The sequence below is a fragment of the Ambystoma mexicanum genome, chromosome 3q (assembly GCF_040938575.1).
Source record: "Ambystoma mexicanum isolate Mex_15411 chromosome 3q, UKY_AmexF1_1, whole genome shotgun sequence".
Classification (NCBI taxonomy): Eukaryota; Metazoa; Chordata; class Amphibia; order Caudata; family Ambystomatidae; genus Ambystoma; species Ambystoma mexicanum.
The window spans coordinates 73714229-73736318 of NC_090926.1; the positions used below are offsets into that span (position 1 = coordinate 73714229).

The 22090-nt window shown below is 48.2% G+C and overlaps 1 protein-coding gene across 2 annotated transcripts in view; it reads right to left on the minus strand.

The window, feature by feature from the left end:
* TMEM106C (transmembrane protein 106C) overlaps nucleotides 1-22090 on the minus strand; it is a 783213-nt gene that overhangs the window by 541274 nt on the left and 219849 nt on the right. The window lies entirely within an intron of this gene.

Sequence of the window (22090 nt, forward strand, 5' to 3'; positions counted from 1 at the left end):
TCTTCTTCCGGCCTATTAACTTGCCCCTCTTCATTCTATTTATAAATTCTTCAATTTGTTTACTTTTTTGTTTCTTCCCTCATGACTATTTCAGCTTCACGTTTGTGGCTCCTCTTTGATACTTCTCCATTTTCTCTTTATTGTCTTTGGGTGAGTGCATGACTTATCCCCTCCATATCTTTCGTCTCTCCTTCCCATCTGTATGTAAGGTCGGTCACTTCGATCTCAAATCTAATTTCCTTCTTGTAGTTCACAAGCCAGTCTTACATGTGCTCCTTTTCTCTCTTGGCTCTTAAGCACTGGTACCAACTTCCACTTTCTGCAACCTCTCTATCCTTCTAAAAGCATTTTCTTTCACTTTCTCCCTTCAGCCTTCTGAATTATTTTAATTACTGATATTTTACTGATTTTTACAGAGTTAATTTGTTCGGTGTAAAAGTGCTATATATTAATCATACTGAAGAGAGGGTCCCCGGAATGGCCCCTGTGTCGGCATGCGCATGTCAGCCCAAAGAATGAGAAACGAGAGATGCCAGTCGCTGTTTGGCCAACCCCCAGGTTGACCAGTGTATTCCACGTATGGGAACAGATACTCACTTAGACAACCTTTCAAACCCTATCCAGCCGATGGCTTTGCAAATACAGGTGCCTCATCACTGGACCAGATTGACTAATGATAAATGTCCAGCCATACTGATGACATTGGTGACACCATGACATAGCAGCACTAGTCACGAAATAAACTTGCATTCCTGCACGTAGTTACGCAAACACACATATGCATTCACGAAGAACATACACATACCGTTCTGTAGATAGAGGACAGATACATAAATATACTGTCAAAACCATTTTCCTTTTCACTAGCCAAACACAGAAACGCAAGAATGCAAAATTTGCACAGAGCAAGCTTGCAACTGCTTCATTGCCACTAACCATATGGGGCTACAGGGATGTATAAGGAACCTGGAAGAGCAGGAGCACTACTAACCTCTTAAGAAAATAATAGAATATATAGGGAAATCATAGAATGACTGTAGTTAATTTACATGAAGTCACAGGCCTCAAAACAGGGAAGAAGAGATGCAGACTCCACAGCGTGAAGCAGAGCCAGTGCTCGCAGTCAATTCCCGGTTCCCAGGGCAGGGAGCCACCAGCAAAATAACTGAATAACATGTTCAGTAATTGCAGACTGTAGAGGAGCAGTTGCCTCCTATCTGTTGGAAGCCTGAGATTGTGCCATGCTTAGCACCCACATTGTCACCATACCACGGCGAGCATTCGAAAGAAGGTACCCACTGAGAAAACCCTATCAAATGTATCCCTGAAGAGACGATAATCTGAGGGAGGAATTCCCTGAAGGAATATGAAAAAGAGTGAAAGAGAAGCAGGTGATGTCACGAAAGACGAGTGGGACGCCCTGAGACTACTGGCTGAAGATAATGCATGGATCTTACAGAAACTGATGATGAAGTTATGAATCGAGTAAACTTTCATAAGCGCAAAGAAGATTGCACGTGTGCGAAGAACTGCAGAAAATGCAAGCCGTTCATTAACTGTACAGAGGCTGTAAAGAAAGTAGATTAAGTAATCGTAGAAGCTGGCTATATGTAGTGAATAGACTGCAGGCAAAGCCACCATTGTATAGAAACTCAACATCGGTATCATGAATTTAGTAAGCCAGGACCAATGGAGAGAAAAGACGAGAACTGTGTCAAAGCAATAATAAGCTAAGATTGTGGAAACGAATGGCGAGGCTGTCTGGCCTGGTATCAAAGCTGAAGCAGCCAAGGTCGGTTATCTATTCTTGAAGGCAGTGAGCGTGCAAAGCGGAGTCATCCCTTGTTAAGGTGCAAAGAAAGAACACCAAGCGTGACATGTTTTGTGCTTTTAAGACATTTAAATGCTGCAAAATGGTCCAATCGTGGTCTCCTGTCACGTGAGCCAAGCATGGAAATACAGTTGAGCGTGGAGTCCTAGAACAATGCTAGGGAGTGCTCGCACTCCCATATATTCTCAGAAACAAGAATACTTTGCAAGGCCAAGTTCAAAGAAAATCTTCATGGCAGAAGGCATGGGTGATGAGAGATGTTGGGCTAATTGGGTGGGGAGTCAAGTCCACCTCCCGGCACCTGGGTCTGACCTTACGTGCTGCTAAGTGAACCGAATGTTCCAGATATGGCACGAGCGTGCCAACTAATTATAGATGGCAGTATAACGAAAGCCTTACAGTTTGAGAGTCATTGATATACCGTGTAGTTAAGTGTTGAAGATTACATGTTTTAGATGTAGGCTTAGGTTGTCCATCCGACAGAACGACAATCAGAGACCCAGTCCTTATAGAAAGTATACTTAGATGTTCCCCTTGAATGCTTTACAATCCCTCACAGGTTTTTCTTATTTGCCGCTTAGCATGAAGTCACGTCTGACGTTTTTTTTGCATATAAGGATGTTTTTATGAAAAATGCACTGACAGCTCGAGCGAACGTCAATTGATGTCCATTGTAACTCCCTGTTTTAGATCATTATTAATAAAACAGCACCTTTGCCATCTTCATGAGATGGTTCGATTATTTGGTGTCAGTTATTCTGCATCCCCATCCATTGTATGCATGATACCCAAAGGGCCATATGCTCACGTGGTAGCAGTGTGGATGGTTGTAAAAGATCCAAACTAGTTTGTCTCTAGCTTTTCGGATGATCGGGCATCCTCTGCCATTAGCAGGAAGGTTTCCTGTGGAGAGCGGCCGATAGAAATAAACTTGCAAGAAAAACCGAGACGATAGGCAGGTCCCCCTTTGACGAAATCCCTGCCCGGTTTCCACGGGTGCTCTGCAGACAAAGGTTGAAGTGGTCGTATTGGAGGAAGAGTCTATACCTAAGGCCTCGAGTCGATTAATGAACGAATGGTGAGTAGACTAATGGGAATGGTAAATGAAGGGGATAGGATTGTGATAATTTTTGAGTGATAGGAAATATTGTGTGAAGAAAAGGTAGCGCCTAGAGTCCTGGCTCAAGGGAGTTTCAGAAGGGGACGTGTCAAATCCCAATAGGGGGTAGAGCAGAAACATATAACGCGTAAACAGGTTTACGTAAGGTGACATCTGAAAGGGTATAAAGAAAAGGTGAGAGAAAAAGGTGATCACAGTGTTTACTAATGAGTAAATGTCGACTAATCTGTATGTTTGTTGAGTAACAATATCGAAAAGCGATAGAAGTTGTGAAGTAATTGAAAAAGTTGAGGAGCAATAGTGATTGAGCGTAGCAAAGTGATTGTTACCAATCAAAAGGTAGAGATAGCTAATTAAGAAATTAGAGGCTTGAGCGGCGATTGATGGGGCACGCTCTGGTTTGTTGTTTTAAAGGTGTTGAAAAAGTGATGATTTAAACAAGAGTATAAACGTTATTTCATAAGTCTGGTAAGTATTGACAGTCAATTGAGTCTTGTCATTATGGGAGATACTCCTCTGATGCACTTATGTAAAATGTTACCAAAGCATATGCCCAAGCTCAAACAGTATAGTGCGGAATAGGTGAAAGGCACGCCAGATAAAATGTTCATGCCATGGCCACAAGGGGGATAGTTGTCAAAAGCGGTATTGCAGAAACCACAAGGGAGCACAGGTGAAATGGTAGTCTAACCGTTTGCTGCTGCAAGAGCCCGCAGAAACTAGCCGCGTTATACAGCTTGCCCAGGCCGCATTACAAACAAAGCTGCTGAAAATGCGGGGAATCAGTGGTGATGCTCTAGACCCATTTGCGAGGAAAATCGGATGCAAATTCCCCCAGAACCAGGCTGTGAGAGGAGAGCCACCCGGCCGTAGCAGCCGAATCGGAAAAGACAAAGGCCACATAGAAGCCGCAGGACCCCAGTGGTGAGAGAAAGTCATCCCTGAGCTGAGACACTTAAGTCAGACTTTATACCCGGTGCCGGGCAAGGAGAGGAGGAACGCACAGCTGATCCCGCCGGCGTCGGAGGAAATGAAGAAGGCGGACGCCTCGTTGGATGGCCGGTGCAGCGGCATCATTACGGCGGTAAGGCGAGGGGGGAGGAGAAAGAGAGCGCACCCCCACAGCATCGCTCCTAGCACAGCACAGAGTCAAGCCTGCTGGAGGGACACTAAGGAGCCACAAGGGAGGCCTGCACCCAGAGCTAGCTCCCGAGCACCAGTGCTGCTCTGTGAACACTGAACTGGACATGATCACATCCATGGGGTAGAGGAGTAAACAGCGCAATCGTGTGCAGCGGTCATTTGATCCCTCGCTCGAATGCAGCCACAAGCCTCCTCACAGAAGACCATAACCCAGGAGCCAGTCAAAGGAGGGGGCCACAGCAAGTTTCGGCCACTGCGACCTTCCTCCCCAGGCATATACCAGCACAAGAACCCTAGCAGGCAGAGTTGACCGAGGAAGACGAATAGGGGGAGAAGCAAAACACAACGTAGGCAGGGGAGGGGCGGAGGAGGAGAAGTTGGGATACAGAGGGATCAGGAACTGACGAGGCAAAAGAAGAAAGGACAGCAGAGCCCAACCAGGAGAAACAAGCAAGAGGGAAGTACCATGGCTGGAGGTGGGAGCCCCCAACCCCCAGGAGAGCAGCAAGCTTAGAGCCCGCATAGCACGCCGCCACAAGGGCGCATGCGTCCAGAGACACATTCCTCATGTGGAGGGCTCTACTCCAAGCTCTGCAAGCAAACAAGGAGGAGAGAGCTGAAAGGACTGCACCACATGCATGGAGTTAACGGAGGCCTATCATAAGGCACACCAAGCAGCATATGCAGAGAGGGATCAACCAGGCAACAGTTCAGAGGCTTCAGAAGTATTGTCGAACATATCCCGACATGGCAACACAGACTACACAAGAGGCTCCTCTCATACACGGCGAAGATCATGAAACCCCAACGAAGGCTGACATACGTCTTTAGCTAGACGAAATGAGATCCTTGCGTAGCAGCATGACCTTGACAGTAAGTGCCCTCCAGGAAAGGGTCCTTAAAATAGAAGACAAAGTGGAAGCACTTGAAAATTACCAACAATCCACGGACCTCACGGAAATGAGGGCGGAAAGCCGTTTCAAGATCTTGAACAGAAAAACATTGACTTGGCTGCCAAAGTTGATGTTTTGGAAAACAGGGAGAGAAGAGCTACCATTTGTTTATAAGGCCTTAAAGAAGCGCCCAACGAAACCCCAGTGAATCTCCAGAGAAGAGTCAAGGGCTTAGTGAACTCGCTCTTTGAAAAGCCCCTGACCCCAAGCCTAGCATTTGAGAGTGTCCACCAGCCGGAGGCCCCCCGAACGGCCCAAGATCGCTATTGGTTTAATGCCACCACTACAGACAGAAGATAGAGATAGTGCAGAGAGCCAGAGAACGGGAACACATTGACTTTGAAGACTCCCGAGTTAAAATCTTTGAAGACCTGTCAGCTACCACCTTCGCCCAAAGGAGAGACTGTCGCCCTCTAACGGCCTAGCTACGAGAACATGGCATCCTTTATAGGTGGGGCTGACACGGCAATGAGGAATACAGAGTGGTCTCGGGAGAGGAGGCGAACAATGTCTTGCGAGACCTAACAGCAGGATCAGACCCCGCTGAACGGGAAGAACTCCCATCCTTCTCAGAACCGGTCAGGAAACCCATTGGCCCCTGGCCTAAAAGTGGACGTTCCAAGGGCACAAGAACATTTAAGAGATTAAACACTCTGTGAAAAAAGGAGACACCTTACAACACGAACATGTTATAGGGACTTGAGACAGAATGGAGTGAATATAGTTCTGGGAACACAGAGACAATACCATGTTAGGAGAACAGGTGGAAACTTACCTGTCCAAGTTCAAACAACCAGCTGCTCCACAGTTGACCACTCCTCGCTCACCGGGGTGGGGGATCAAGACAATGATCATGTGAAAACACACTGATTAGTCGCTAACATATTGAGGTTACATTTTGCGGGCCCCCGGGGAGTCTCCCATAGTGTGGCCATGTGGTTTTTTCTAGGGCGTCACGAGTTTTAGGGGGACCCCCGTTTTTTATGGGTCTTCACGTTTCATATGCATGGGAGGTGGGGTGGGGGGCGGAGGAGTCGGCACATAGATGGAGGGGGGGGACATGTCTAAACCGAAGGTCCTTCAAAAGTCAATTATGCGTTACTGTTACACAGGTCATTCCCTCACTTCCATATCACAGCCAACCAACACCAGCAAGGACGGCAGCACACAGTCAGGCACGGAGGCTCTCACGGATGCAGCCAATTTTAAAGCACATCTCCAGGGGATTTGGCGATTGACACAATGAGAATGGGGTCCTTGAACGTAAAAGGTCTTAACTCACCTCAAAAGCAATCGGTGCTGACGAGAGCCTTCCACCAGGCCAACCTAGACATACTCTTTATACAGGAAACCAAATTTAAGTGTGGGGAGGAAATCACCCCCAAGGGCAGACAGCTAGGAGGCACCACGTGGGCATCAGGGCTGGCCAAAAGGAGTGGGGTTGGTATAATGCATAGTGCAGCCCTGGGATTGCAGATCACACACGTCCATAGGGACACAGATGGTAGGTATCTAATCCTAAATGGCACCATTAGAGCAAGGGAATTCACTTTGTGTTCCGCATATGCACCAAACACCCAGCAGTTAGCATTCGCTAGAGATCTCTGTACGGTGTTGGAAAGGGCAAAAACAGGCACAGTGATTTGTGGAGGAGATTTCAATATGGTGGCAAACCTAGCAGTAGATTGGGTATCATTCAGGTAGGGGCCATCCCACCCCGAATGAGGGGATCCTTTCATGACCTAATTCAGGAACACTTCTTGGTAGACGCCTGGAGAGCCCAGCACCCATTGGAAAAGTCATACACATTTTACTCCTACCTCCCCCCCCGCGCCAAAACACATTTTCACGCATAGACTACATCCTCCTAGAAGCAGTGCTCGAACACGACATTAAAAGCGCATCTATTGAGGTTGTAGGCCGGTCAGACCATGACATGGTCGTCACGGACTTACACCTAGGTCCAGGCAAGGCCACAGGTAAGAGGTGGGTCTGCAATGACACACTTTTCAAGGGCAGAGTCTTTAGGGAATCTCTTGACACTGAGATGCGTGAATTTTTTTTAACAAAATTAGATAGAGGATCCCTGGAGAGCGACAGTGTGGGAAGCGACGAAGGCCACAATAAAGGGTTTGTTAATAGCATGAGGATCATTCATCACAAGGGGGGACAGCTGCATGAAGCCCAACAAAAAAGAAAGTGTATAAGCCAGAAAGAAGCTGACCTAAAGGAAAGAAGGGGGGACATAACTAGAATTTTGTTGGAAGTCAAAGAGCTCAGGCAAGAGCTGAAGGAAGTATGGAAAAGCAAAGCGTTAACTCACTAGCTACGTTAATCAAAAATTCTACAAAAGGGGATAAAGCCGACACTCTACTTGCAGCTAGTTTAAGGAGGGCAAAGAGTTGAAAGAGTTGAAAGAGCGATATATAAAGTTGCAGATGGGGGGAAAACACTGGATAACCCGGCGGACATTACTGCACGATTTGCTCAGTTTTATGGTGGATTGTACACCTCCGATTGCAGTTCAACTCAGGATGAGGTCTCGAGGTTCCTAGAGCCTCTGGCAAGGCCTGCGCTAGGCCCCCCAGACTCAGACAAATGTAGCGCTCCCATCACTGTGGAGGAAGTGGAAGCAGCCATTTCCATACTAAAGGCGGGATCAGCACCAGGCCGGGATGGCTTCACCCCTGCATATTACAAGACCATCAGGGGTGCCTTGTTTCCTTTTCTGACCCTGCTATTCAATGACATCATGGACAGGAGGCAGGCTCCCTCTTCCTTTATGTAGGCTAGAATTATTGTGTTACCCAAAGAAGGCAGAGACAAATTAGAATGTGGCTCATATAGGCCAATTTCGTTGCTAAAAGTAGATGCCAAAGTTTACACCAGCATACTCGCCAATAGGCTCAGTGATGTCCTGGCAACGCAGGTGCACAATGACCAAGTAGGATATGTGAAAGGGAAGCATGGTTCCCACAATGTCCGCAAAACCCTACATTTAATAGCATCAGTCTACACCGGAGACATGCACCCCACCCTGATCTCGATCGACGCTGAAAAAGCTTTTGACAGGGTGAAGTGGCAATTCATGAATCAGGTGTTAGAGAAGGCAAACCTGGGATCTCGCTGTATTTCAGGGGCGGAGGCGTTATACCACAACACCAGGGCGAAAGTGGTGGTCAATGGCGTAGCATTCCCCTCCTTTGCTTTAACCAGGGGAACCAGGCAGGGATGTCCCCTATCCCCTATAGTTCGCCCTAGTAATGGAACCATTGGTGCAATCCATCCAGAGAGACACCTCTATTGTGTGCATCAAAACATTTGGCAGAGAATATAAACTAGCTTTGTTTGTCGACAATGTTTTGGTCTATTTGACGGAACTCGGCAAACTGAACCTAGGCTCCTGTCCAGTATTGTACCCACTGAGGCTTCTGCGTAAACAAGAGCAAAACAATGCCGCTGGTCCTGGGAGAGGGGAGTGCTCGCCCTGGCCCAAATCCTACAGCGTGGGGGTTAAATGAAGCTGCCAACAGTATCCGATACCTAGGGATAACCGTAACGAAGAAACTAGCCGATCTGTACCAGGCAAATTACACGCTCCTCTGGAAAGCAATAAAAGTGGACACACTGAAGTGGGCAAACCTAAACCTTTCATGGGCCCGTAGATTTATGGCAATAAAAAGGAATGTTCCTCCTTTACCAGTCCCTCTTGGTGATCCTTCCCGACTCCTTCCACGCCAAACCAAGCGCTCACTGTTGGCTTTCTTGTGAGAGGGGGGAAAAGCCCTGCCTAGCAAATAAAACAATGATTCTCCCCAAAAATATAGTGTCATGGCATACCCAAATGTTTACGAATACTATAGAACACCACAGTTGAGAGTGCTACTGGACCACCTCAGAGAATCTCACAGCAAACAGTGGGTTAATTTAGAAAATGGATATTTTTCCCCGGTCACGCTTGGAGAATGGCTTTGGGCCCTCTTGAGCACATTTACGCAAAGGGCACGAGAACACCCAATCCTAGGGGTCCTGTGGGCATTATGGAGGAAAAAGCCAGACATGCGTGGGGGCACCACCTGGCCCTCCCCCTTGAGCTGTATCTGGGTCCCCCCGGTCACAGACTTCATAATAGACCCGATTTGTTTCCAACCCCAATATGAGCAAGGGCTGATTAGGGCGGGGCAGATGTGGAGAGAGGGGATGTTCTTGACAAGGGAGGAATTGGAAGAGGCACAGCAGGACCTGAAGATCCAACCACTCCCATATTTACAACTAAAAGGGGCCCTCATAAACTCTAGATGGGAGAACCAGCTATAGAGAGGTCTCCTCCCCTTCGAAAACGTCTTGAATACACACACAGGCACCAAAGGGCTGATCGCAAAACACTACAGTGCACTCTTGGAATGAGGACACCTACCAACGCCCCGTAACTTAGTGCAGTGGGAGAGGGATTTGGGGTGGCATGATAACCAGGAATGATGGTCTGCATTTCCATCAATTGGAGGGTGGCAATGGAGGAGCTCTGACCCCAAACCCGTGGTGCTCCCCATTGGGATTGAGATACCTAATCAGGCCACAGCGCCAAAGTCAGGAGACGCACTGACGAAGCCAATGGTGAGGGGAGTTATTCGAATGACATTTTGGTTTTTGTTGTAGCAGCTTGTGCCTATTGACCCACACCAAACCCTCATCTCGGTTGTTATGGGAAAGGGGGAGGAGGGCGGCATGCGAGGAGGGTGGGGGGTAGATACATTTGTATTTGGGAAAACTGTTCACCAATTAGTACTTTTCAGATCTTAATAAGCAATGTAACCTTTGTGCAAATGTTGCTGGTGGTACTCTTGTTCAGAGAGGAATTGCCATAGCATTTCGGTGCTGGACTGCCCATGTGGGCGGGACAAAGACTGATATGCAAATGGATATTTCCCATCTGTGAAAGGTACAGTGAGCAAAAAGCAGATGGCTGCGAACTCTCAATGTGGTTAACAGCCACTGAACAGGTTATCATGCCTTGTTCTTCCGAGAGAGGGGCGCCTGCTACCTTTGTTGAATTTGTTGAAGGAACTTGGGGTTGGTCACCCTAGGTTACCTGGGGGCAACCAGACGTGGACTCCCTGCTCACTGTGCTTAGAGAGGCTCAGCTTCACCTCACTGATGATGCCTAACAAGGCTGAAACACGTGTATGGGGTTGCTGGTGGTACTCTTGTTCAGAGAGGAATTGCCATAGCATTTCGGTGCTGGACTGCCCATGTGGGCGGGACAAAGACTGATATGCAAATGGATATTTCCCATCTGTGAAAGGTACAGTGAGCAAAAAGCAGATGGCTGCGAACTCTCAATGTGGTTAACAGCCACTGAACAGGTTATCATGCCTTGTTCTTCCGAGAGAGGGGCGCCTGCTACCTTTGTTGAATTTGTGCAAATGTTGATCTAATAAAAATATATTGCCTCCCCCCAAAAAGCGGTATTTCAACACATGACTACATACTTGCACGCTGCGTACACGGGGAAGAAATTAGAGAAAAGATTGGCAATTCTAGTGCTTTTGGAAAATGTACCAAGACGAAAGGGAAGACCCACCTGAGGAGTGGATGCTTAGTCAGCGTAAGGAGGAAGCTGTTGAGCCCTCAGCCCCCTTTACCTCACCCGAAGTAAAAGATGCTAGTACGGAAGAAATAGGGTTATATCCTTTAAAGGAATTCAAAGTGGCAATGCGGTATAGTAATACAATATACAAACCCCCCGCTTGTAGTAACGATGACAGTCCAGAGGAGACTAAGAGAAAAGAAGAAATCTATAAAATTATACAAGACAAAGAAGAAAGGAGTGAGCTGTCAAATCTGCCGCCAGAAATAGGGAGATTAAGAGATGAAAGGAGAGAAGGATAAACCTGACGAGATAGCGCTTATGCAGAACGAATGGATGAGAGGACAGATATTACTTAAAATAGATGGGAAAAGCACTGAGGAAGTTAGGCAAAGAAGATAAGGACGCACAAGAAAGAAAAGACAGAACGAGAGAAGAGATTGAAAGACGAGTAGAAAAGGAAGAGCAGGGAGCGACGAGAATGGATATCAGGAGGAGCAAGTGTGTCACAGGTTTCCCCTTTTCTCACCTGTTTTCTCTGTTTTGCGGAGTCCTGTATCAGGGTTTTCTTTCGAGCAGTTCGGGTCTTGTACAAGCCCGCTCGGCCGTCTTTGGATTCCAGGATTCGTTCAGCTTCTTCGTCCGGGATCTAGGAAACTCAAGGAAGTTTGGAATGGAGGCAGCAGACGGAGGCAGTCTGCGCCGAACGCGGAAGCGACAGGATCAAGGAAGGTAGTAGGAAAGGAGAAGGAGGAAGGTCCGGGAACCAGGAAGCAACACAGTTCAGGAGAACGAACTACGGAGCATGTCAGGCCACAGCTATTGGTAGCGTTGAGACGCGCTGAACCGCAGGGGAGTGGCTAATTTATAGAACGTGCTGCATAGGATGTAAAAGGTCGATAGACCCCGTTCCGTGTATACGGCCATGTTGGGTGTACTACAGTGAGTAACCCCCGACGTGCCAGGGACCAGGAAGACCAGAAGGGGCGTGATCGATGGATCATGACAGCATGCCCCCTTCTAAAACCTGTTCCACCGGGTTTACCTGGATGTATTCGGTGGAACCTTCTGAGCAATCTGAGGGAGTTTAAATTCGAGACTGGTTCCCAGGTACGTTCACTGGGTGGATAGCCCTTCCATTCCACCAGGTATTGAAGTCGGCCTCGTCTATATCGGGAGTCACAAATACGAGAAACTTCATATTCCAGCTGGTCATCGACAATCACAGGACTAGGTCTAAGAGTAGTCCGGGTGGTTTGGATGAATGGCTTCAACAGAGATTTGTGAAAAACTGGATGCATCTTCTTCCAGGAGTCCGGAAGTTGGAGTCGAAAGGCCACAGGATTAATGATTTCTTTTATAGAGAAGGGCCCATAATACCGGGGAGCCAACTTATTCGGTCTGAGATGTCGGGGCAGAAGTTTCGAGGATCGCCTTACTTTATCCACAATAGAGTAAGAAGGTCCTGATCTTCTCTTTGAATCTGCATAGTGTTTGGTTTGGATTTGCGCACTTTTAAGATGTTCCTTGGCGTCTTTCTGTACATTGATGAGTGTTTCGATCCAGGAATCGACAGTTGGAACAGGTGTTGGGTGTGGAAGAACAGAAGGTAAGACCGAAGGGTGGAATCCTTGGCTGCAGAAAAAAGGGCTGGTTTTAGCAGCCGAATTATCCGAATTATTGTAGGCGAATTCGGCCGCTGGTATTAAAAGTGACCAATCATCCTGGACTTTGGTAGAGAAGCAACGAAGATATTGTTCAAGGGTTTGATTCACTTGTTCTGTTATACCATTGGTTTGGGGATCATATCCCGAGGAAAGAGCTTGTTGGATCCCTAATATCCTACAGAGGTGTTTCCAAAACTGAGAGATATACTGTGGTCCTCTGTCCGATATGATCTTGGAAGGAAGTCCATGCAGTCGGACGATGTGTTCCAGGAAAATACCAGCAAGTTCTGATGAGGATGGTAATTTATACAGAGGAGTAAAGTGAGCCATATGAGTGAATAGGACAATGGTGACCATGATAGTGGTACAACATCTGGAAGGCGTAAATTCCACAATGAAGTCTGTAGCTATGATTTCCCAAGGTCTTGTTGGTGGAGTTGGCTGCAATAAAAGACCTGCTGGCTTCTGGGTATCATGTTTGTTCTGATTACAGACGGAACAAGTTTGAATGTACAGTTGTACGTCTGTCTTCATCTTGGGCCACCAAAATTGTCTTTGTATTAGACGGAGGGTGTTGGAAATACCACGATGACCGGAGTGAAGAGTATCATGGCAGAGATTTATTATCCTTTGTTGTAGTTTCTGTGTGGGAAGGACCAGGTTAGTATCCTTGAACAAGTATCCGTCCTTGATTCTTAAGTCCCATTGATTCTTCTCTGAAAGTACTTTCCAAAGTTCCGAAGTCTGAGCTTGCACGCAAATCTCTTCCAGGATGTTGTTTGCTTGAGCTACAAATATGGTATGAGGAAACATCTTGGGATACGTCCGATGCTCAGGAGGTTCATAGTCTGGACGACGAGAAAGTGCATCAGCTATTACATTTTGGGTTCCAGGGACATGGTGAATCTGAAACTGATATTGGGCAAAAAAGAAGGCCCACCAAGCTTGGCGACTATTCCTACATTCCAGGGCTTGCAATACTTGTAGGTTTCGATGATCCGTGCGGACGTGGACCGGAAATTTGGCTCCTAGAAGTAAATGACGCCACTCTGTGAAGGCTTGACGGATGGCTAGCAGCTCTTTCTCTGGGACGGAGTAATGGGTTTCACTAGGAGTTAATGTCCGAGAAAGGTAGGCGATGGGATGTTCCAAGCTATCCTCGAATTGCTGTTTTAGAACGGCACCAATGGCGTAATTAGAGGCATCTGTCTCCACTCGTTACCTGCCCTGATACGAATCAAATGATAGGTGCCCCTGAGATCCAGCTTCGTGAACACAACTGCACCTCTTACTGCCTCCAGGATGTCTGAGATCAAGGGTAACGGATAGCGGTCCTTGAGAGTACATTGATTTAGACCTCGATAGTTCTTTAGTGTCTTTTTTAGGAACGAAGAACAGGGAGGCCCCAGATGGAGATTTAGATGATCGTATGGTGCCATTTGCCAGATTAGTATCCAGGTATTCACGAAGGGCTTTCTTTTCAGGTTCTGATAGGATGAACATCCTTCCAAATGGAATCACCGGGGAAGGATCTGTCTCAATAGCACAATCTTCAGGTCTGTGGGGAGGTAAGGCCTGGACAATGGCGGAGGAGAAAACATCAGAATATTCCTGGAAAGCCTCCGGGACCCGGATGATGTTTGAAACTGAGAATGTGTTCTGATGAGTTGTAGGAAACTCCTTAGATAGTGTAGGATCAAGGTCTGGATGTAAGCAGTGGGACATACAAAACTCAGAACCCAGGAACAAGGATCCCGCTGCCCAATTGATATAGGGGTTGTGTCTTTGAAGCCAGGGCATTCCCAAAACCATGCGGTAATGGGCGGACTTGATGATGTAAAATCTTATCCTTTCTTGATGTTGATTTATAGCAAGCTCGATCTCCTTGGTCTGCAGGGTTATAAGTCCGGAAGAAAGGGGTCTTCCATCAATTGCTTCCACAGGTTGCATGATAGTCCGGGATTCGTAGGGAATATGGTGTTTTAAGACCCATTCATGATCTATGAATACCCCCATAGCTCCACAGTCGACCAGTGCCAGGATGGGGTATATTTCTTTCTTGGATGTTGTCAAGGAGGCCTGTAAGATTACCAAGGAATTTTGTCCAGGAGAGTTCAAGGATAGAATAGAGGTGGAGCAGACATCTCTCTCCCGAACCTGCGCTCCCTTTTAGGATGTGGAGCTGGCGTTTCCCGAGCGCCGTGGGGAGTCAATCGGACATTCTCTTACTTAATGTTTGTCGGATGCACAATACATACATAATCCAGTATGAATCCTTTGCATCCTCGCTTGTGGTGTAATGGGTCCACGGAAGGCCCCTAATTGCATAGGTTCAGGCTCACTGCTTGGAGTAGAAATGCCTTCTGAGCTCGAAGGGGTTCCAATGGGGTTTCTCTGGAGTGGTAACTTGGTTTTCTTCTTTTCTGCCCGTCTCTCCTGAATGCGAAAGTCAATCTGTAGAGCGAGATCCATTGGTGCTTGAAAGGAACCTGGGCGTGCCACTCTGGCTAGTTCGTCCTTGATCTCTTGGTTTAGCCCTCTTCGAAATAAAGTAAAACAAGCTTCAGAGGACCAATCCGCTTCCTTAGCCAGCTGTTTGAAGCGTGTGACATACGTGAGCAAGTCCTGGGTACCCTGATGAAAGTCGAGTAGACGTTCCTGGGCACTGTAAACTTGTTCCGTCGTAGTCATCCAGGAGAGCATCACCAGAGTTAACCAATGGGGTGGCCCAGGTCAAGGCATTCCCGGAAAGATGCGAGATTATAAAGCCCACTTTAGCCCTGGGCGCAGAAAAATAATAAGGCTTGAATGTAAAGTGGACCAAACAAGAATCTAGGAATCCACGAAGGCTCTTTGCTGAACCGTCGAACTTATCAACGACGACGCCTAGAATTACACTCTCCTTTGTGGCGGAATCATGGGATAACACCAATTGTTTTAACGCAGCGTTTTCCGCCTTTAGGTTTTGCATTTTGGTCGTCAGCTCTTGAATGCCACGCATAAGATCCTGGACGGCCGCTTCCATGTCTGTATCGAGATCGGTCAGGTGGTGTCTCAATCTGTCACAGGTTTCCCCTTTTCTCACCTGTTTTCTCTGTTTTGCAGAGTCCTTTGTCAGGGTTTTCTTTCGAGCAGTTTGGGTCTTGTACAAGCCCGCTCAGCTGTCTTTAGATTCCACGATTCGTTCAGCTTCTTCGTCCGGGATCTAGGAAACTCCAGGAAGCTTGGAATGGAGGCAGCACACGGAGGCGGTCTGCGCGGAACGCGGAAGAGACAGGATCAAGGAAGGTAAAGGAGAAGGAGGAAGGTCCGGGAACCAGGAAGCAACACAGTTCAGGAGAACGAACTACAGAGCACGTCAGGCCACAGCTATCGGTAGCGTTGAGACACGCGGAACCGCAGGGGAGTGGCTAATTTATAGAACGTGCTGCATAGGACGTAAAAGGTCGATAGACCGCGTTCCGTGTATACGGCCATGTTGGGTGTACTACAGCAAGTAACCCCCGACGTGCCAGGGACCAGGAAGACCAGAAGGGGCGTGATCGATGGATCATGACAAAGAGAAAAAAGAAGAACAGGTAGAAGAAGAACAAAGAAAGTAAGAAAATACACAGAGAGATAGAGGATAGGCATAGAAGAGAAAGGAAGAGAGAAGAGGAAGTGCAAAGAGTAAGGGACAAAAGTTTACAGAGACAGGTGTCCAGTCATTAATTCGAAAACAAAAAGGATCGAATGCAATACATCCGAGTCAAAAGGCACAAAAAAAAAGACAGAATGCCTTTTTTTTATGTATATATATATATTTTTTTGGTTTTGGTATAGGTAAAAATAATGTTTTTTGGCCAATAAGCGGGGGTTTGGTGGGGGACCCCAAAAAAAAAATGTACAAAAAAAGTGCATTTGATTTTTTTGTTTTCGTTCCTTTTGTTTCATGAGTATTGTTATTCCAACCTTTGTATTCGGAAAGAAGGGAAGAAGTAAGGAAAGGCAAGAGGATGAAGGAATTAGAAGGTATGCGAGAAAGCAAAGAGAACTAGATGAAGAAATAGAACGAAAAAGACAGCAGGGTCTTGACATCAGTCTCATTTGTAAGAATCCAGTAGGGCCAAGCCCAGAAATACGATGGGACAGAATAGAAGAGATTCATCTGATGAAGGAAGCAATGTCAACAGCATCTACAGTAGTATTGAAAGAAGAAAGCTTTGATGTGGTGAGCATCGGAGAAAAGATTAATAAGGCCCATCAAGAATTAAAGGAAGGTAGCAAGTATGGAATTTGAGGAAAGAGGGATCAATCCCTAGTATTTCAATCACGAAGCGTAGATGAAATTCAGTTCAGTCACGGGCATAGAGTATTGTCTTTAAACAGACTGAACGTAGTCAAAGGTGAGGAAGATAATAGTCACACTAGTTGGGGACAAGACATGTCAGACGAGGAAAAATAATCCAGTCTTGGGGTAGAAGGAGGGAGCGTGTGCGCCCCTGAAGGAAGCTTGCAAATGGATAAAGAAGTAAGATGGTCGGATCTGGAACAACTTAAGGATAGGACGCCAGATCCCATAGCATATCCAGAGCGTCCCTGAGGACAATTGTATAGTGAGAAGGAAGAATAGCTGACCTATTTGAGCAGATTAAGGTCGTCACCGACAAGGAGACAGATTGGGACGATTGTCCCTGTCATGGATAGACTAATGATGGGAGCCATGAGGGGGACTAATGAGGGGGAGCAAGACCACAGTATATCCCGTGGCTGCAGATGGACAAGGATCATTTAAGGTGTAAGCTCCCGAGTTTGAATTCAGGCGCTGGGAAATGATATATAAATTAGAAAAAATGACAGGAGGAAACACGCTGGCCATAGGGGACATAAAAGGTTTCCTGGAAGCTATTCTAGGGGAAAGGGCTGATTAGGGAGGAGAGCAGGATATTCAAGTGTGACAGCACAAAACACAGCACATGACGGAGTGCCGCAGGGGGCATGGCCTGAGCGCATGGCGTGAAGAAGCTGCCTTGTGGAGCTCCCGCCAGTGATGCTGATAATGGTCGTATAACGGCAGATTAAAGCAAATGAACGAGTGAACAACTGCAGCAGAGGGAAGGCGAACCCTTCCTCTCACCCCTGACACTGATCCAGCAAATAATAGGAGCTGCTGACCCACCAAAACAAGCGCCTGAAAAAGGCACCCCCTCGGCTCACAAAATGGCACCTGTCATCAGTGCCTGAAGACTCCAGAGCGGACAGCCTGCCAAGAAGAGGTGGCTCATGGAAATCTGAGGCTGCAGAACCGGGCTGCCCCACTTACCGATATCAGCACGTCTCCTGCTGGGAGGACCTCCGATGAGGATTGAGACTTTAGCGCCATCGCACCCCGAACCTCCTGGAGCCTGCGGAGTGCCGTTCCCCTCCTGGAAGGTGCGTGTGCTGCAGACGCTCACGGGACACACAGAGGGCTCTTGCTGGAAGGCTCGAGAGTTGAGCTATATACCCCCTGGACAACGACAACGCTACAGACCGGCTTCCTGGGTGTGAGAAGGTGCACTGGTCAGATAGAACACCAACTCGCTCCCTAAGGGCTGAACCTGCAACTGCCGGGTGGCGGTGGTGTACCCCAAAGACTTGGATTCCCCTGTTGCACCCGAAGAACCCGCATCCATTGGAAGGCACAACAAGGAAGTGGAAGACGCGCAGGGGGCAGCCTGATTTACGCCATCCCCTGCGGGAACACACGGAATCCAACCTGAATTACACTTGAGAAATCCAGGCTGCGTGACATGGACGGCTGGAGGGCCACCAACGAACGGGCACGTTGTAGTATTGCCACAATATGGATCCTCATTTGGATGCTGGGTCTCTACCCAAACTACGACCCAGACACTAATACGCTACAAAAAGCGATGGGGATCTTTGCTTCGCCAAGGCCTCTCCCATATCACGGATAGCCCCACTAGCTGGACGCTGGCGCTGGTGGCCTGCTGCGCCTGGTCATGTGGTGCCTCGGCGGACGGGCGCATGCCAGCATCACAGTGGTGGGCGCCCACCCGGAGCCCTGTGGCGACGGTTTGCTGTGCAGGAATTCCAGATGCCTACCCGTAATGAAGCAGCTGGCAACCACTGCAATGGGACACACTGAGGTAAGCCTGTCCACGCTTACAAGGTTGTGGTGCCCAATTCGTGGCTGCTCCAAAATCAATGCTACGAGACACACACCCACCCTCAGGGCAGCCCCCGTATTCAGGAAAATCAGTACTGCACAAGGCTCCCCAGGCCTTGACTTCTCTACTACACAGGGGCCCCCCCACTTGAGAAATGGCGCCACGGGCAGGGGAGCGAACATAGACCACAGAAGCCACGCACAGCTTGCAGACACGGAAGCCACACATGGCTTGCAGACACGGTCACACCAAGTAGCCGCAAGGCTAAAAGGAGAAGAGCGGAGGCCTGCACTTCGGAGAGGCCACACAGACATACAGAGATCCGCATTGGAGTTGTGCCGGACTTGGGACCACGAGATGGACAGACACTTGACCGAGTTAACCTGCCTTAACTGCGGCGCCTGATCCCCAAACCTACAAAAGAAGAGTGACACCACTGCAGGCCACTAGCCGCACCACCCACATGATCTGTGCTCGCATATTTGCCTGACATTGAACTAGGCGCTTCTGCACAGTGTCTGCAAAGACAGACGCACTAGGTCAACCCTGCAGCGGAACATCTATGCACCAACACCTACACCCCGTATCGCTCGCCCCCGCCGGGCAGAGGTGACAGCTACTTGGCCTAGACCCACTGGATCACGCCCCTGCAGGCCTATTGGCGACTAACCCTAAAAATATAAAGCTACTTGGCCATGTCTCCCAGTAAGAACAAAACTAAAATGACAATAATGGATTCCTTTACTGCGCCCCCCCGCACTCAGATGCAAGCAGCTGCGAGCCCGAGTGCTGAGCAACAGACCCCTGACAAAGGCTCTAAGGACGGTCAGGTGCTCTAGGCCATAGCTGCGCTTAGAACATTCATAGACACAAAAATAGACGAGGTCAAGTCGAACATGTCTCTGATGAGACAGGATGCACGTAATTTGACTGAGAGGGTAACCACAGCGGAAACAGGACTGCAGTAAACGGCGGAATCCACGGCTGAACTAAAAGCCAAAGTTCGAGAACTGGAGAGGAAGGTTGCAACACTAGAAGCTAGGTCAGAAGACGCGGAAGGGCGCATCCGCCGCAACAACATTCGCTTGTTGGGGATACCATAGGGGGTGGAGGGCCCGAATCCGACTGGGTTCGCGGAGTTGCCGCTACAACAGGAAATTGGCACTGGTCGTCTGTCCCACGGCTTTGTGGTGGAAAGAGCCCACAGGTCACTACAAAAAAGGCCACTGCCAGGCTCACACCCGCGTCCTATGATCGCAAAAATCTTGAACTTCCAAGATAGAGATCATACTCAGGCACTCGAGGGAAGGGGGAGAAGTCATAAGAGACGCATCTAAGATCGCCATCTACCTGGACTACACGCCTGCAGTACAACGTGCCAGTAACTCCTTTGTGCCAATAAAAGCAAGGCTAAGGCAACTCAATTTGAAATACATGCTAATGTACCTGTCTCGTCTGAAGGTGCTTCATAAAGGGAAGGCAGTGTTCTTGGAAACTATAGCGGCAGCCAACATGTGGCTAGAACACAATAACCTAGCCAGAGGGGAAGACTCGGTCACTTGAATGATGCTGAACAGGGGGAGGGAGGGGGGAACCTGAATATTTGGGTTATGTTTGACGCTGCGGTAAGTCAACCAATGGGTACTTAAAACCCGCTGCTTAAATGTTATAATATGCCAAATTGGGCGGAGAGACCGCAGGGCTATACAACCTGGGCTCACTGATCCGCCCCGAAAATTGGTAGGTGCAGGCCTGTTGCTCGCACCACACTTGCGCCCAAAGGTCCGGATGGGTCTAGAGGGCGCGGGGGCACCCGAGCGCTGCGGAAATGTGGCAGTTGCTGGGAGCACTTTTTTGCTCTTATTAGTTATATTGTTCCTTTTGGTTGTTGTGTTGTTAGAAAGTCTCCAGAAGAGGGGGGTGTGGGGCAACATGGGCTGCACATGTCTAAACAGAGCACCGTGCTACCAAGGGTCCAAGAACAGGGTGTTCCTGGAGCTGCAGCTCCCCGGAGGGAATGGCGGAACCACCCCGGGGGGACCCCGGGGTTGAATAATAAACATACATGGCCAGACAGACTAGAATCCTGACGTGGAATGTAGGGGCTTGGAAACCTACCTCCGAAGGAACAGGGTTAAATTCTACCTGAATAGGAAAAAAGTTTCCAAATCCTTACTTCAAGAAACCCACTTATCTAAAGAGTCATCGTCCAAACTGGCAGAATACTGGGGCGGGCAAGAGTATGGTGACGCACACTCCAAGTACGCGAGAGGTGTGTTCACGTGGGTGAGCGCTCAGGTCCCCTTTAGGTTGTTGAAGGTGGAAGCAGACCCCGATGGCAGATATTTAATCCTGTGCGTCTATTTTGAACACACTGAGGTGTGCATAGTCAACTCCTACTTTCCAAATCACAATATCACTACGGACCTGGAAGAAATGAGTGTCAAGATATCCCAACAACGAGGTTGTTTCTTTATCTTGGGGGGGGGGGATTTCAACTGTGTGAGGGATCTGGACCTGGATAGGTCCACCCCGCCATTAACCTGCAGAACAGTGACCTCCTTGACATTGAACACAACACTAGACCAATTAGATCTGATAGATGTCTGGCTAGAATTCTATCCGGCTGAAAGGGGGTACTCCTATTACTCCTCGCCACATAATCTGTACACCAGGATCGATTATATGTTTATAGATAGAGACCAACTCGCCCAAATAGAGGCTGCACAATACCTAGGCAGGTCGATTTCGGACCACTCCCCCCTATTAATGGAATGGACGATCATGGGACCTAGACCCCTTATTCCGCTTTGACCAATGCCTGCTGAAGCGTTAACAGACCAGACCTTCAGGGAAGATCTCCGAGACAGCTTAGAGTGATATATAGAATAGAACGTGGGCAGCGTGGAACACTGGAGTACGGTATGGGAAGCATTAAAAGTAGTGATACGTGAGGAGACCATAACCTAAGCGGGGGGCATGAGAAGAACTCTGCGGGAGGAACTGGGACAGTGGGAAGAGGAAATAAGATTGAAGGAGATCACTGCCCTGGGGACGAGCGAGGAGGAGGAATCACTGACCCAGATAAGACACAAATGTAAAATAGCATGGGAAAGGTTAGCCAAGTTTGATTACGCCATGAGATCCATCAGGGCACACAGGGAAGGGGATAAGCCGGGTCACTTACTGGCATGGCTCTGCAAGAGGGGGAATCCCCGGCACCCAATGGCCGCACTCAAAGATAGCGGGGGCACGACACACCAAACACAACAAGCAATCAACGACACATTTAAGTCATTCTACACCCACCTCTATGCGCATGACACACCAGTGGCCACAGGAGGAAATTCGGAACACAGAAGATTGGACTCCCCACATTAGACCCTTTTCAATGCGAAGCACTAGAAGCGGAGATCACCATGGAAGACATCAGTGAGGCAATAAGATCCCTAGCCACTACCAAAACCCCGGGAAGTGACGGGCTACCCCCTGAATTCTATAAAACATATGAGACGTCGCTCACACCACTACTACATGAAGTTTACAAAGATGCATGCGAAGTAGGAACACTTGCGAAAAGCATGAGGTAAACACTGCTGTTGCTGATACCTAAACCTAGGAAACCTCCTGATGAATG